This window comes from Octopus bimaculoides, chromosome 13 (genome assembly GCF_001194135.2).
Source record: "Octopus bimaculoides isolate UCB-OBI-ISO-001 chromosome 13, ASM119413v2, whole genome shotgun sequence".
NCBI lineage: Eukaryota > Metazoa > Mollusca > Cephalopoda > Octopoda > Octopodidae > Octopus > Octopus bimaculoides.
In genome coordinates, this window is record NC_068993.1 from 14,843,978 (window position 1) to 14,845,100 (window position 1,123).

The following is a 1,123-nucleotide window of genomic DNA, read 5'->3' on the forward strand; positions in this document are numbered from 1 at the left end:
TATATATATATATATATATATATATGCATATGTGTGTACCGCATTGTATATATTGTGAGATTTAGCATGTCATAGTAAATTAGCATAGACCAATTAAATAATGCTCAATCAAAAATTACTCTCCTAATTGCTACGCATTTAATAATAATTGCATTCCAATTAAAATACACTGTAGTTATAATTACTATCCGTGAGTGTTCATTTTCCGTCCAACACTTAACTATATGTGTGGTTTGGTCGAGAATTATGTAGATATGAATGTACGTCAATTGAGATAAATATAGAAATACGTGTATTAATTTTCACACATTAGATTATTATAATAATGTATCTAGTATGTATGTATTTATGAACGTTTGCTCACAGAAACATACACAGAAATCCACACAGTTATCTGCCCATAAATTTGCATGTATCTATGCACGTATATATGTATTTACACAGGTAGTTAAGTATTTAAGAATGCTCAACTATACATACATACCCATACACACACATATACATATATATATGCATACATACATGTATACCTACATACATACCTGCATACATACATATACATATGCATATATATGTATGTATATGCATATAAAGAAATTTCACACCACGCCGCTATGAGGTTTGTTGCATCTACATAATTTAAATGAGAGAAGTTAATTCGAAACTCTAATTGAGGAATCTAAGTAAAACGAGTAAAGCAATATTCATTAGAAATGAAATACTTCATTTTATGGATTAAAGCCATGCAGTCGTAAATATAGTCAGTTAAATGTGTGTAGATTGTAAAAATATTTGCTTTAAGAAGAAAAAAAATGATTAGTTTCCAACAAGAGAATTAATGACTAGTATGATATACGTAATTCGAATCCACTTAATAAATTAAAAATGATATGGTGAATATTTTGTAGTTATATATGATATAAGAGGCTAATCATTTTCTGTTATCAAAATGGCATATAATTTAATAAATTAAAATCCTGTTGTCTAAAGAATGCATTTTACATGCACACAAATAGATGTATATACATACATCCAAACAACTTCCTAAACGTAAATTCGCAAGCACAAATATATATAGCATACTAATCGGCATATAAACGTATATATATATATATATATATAT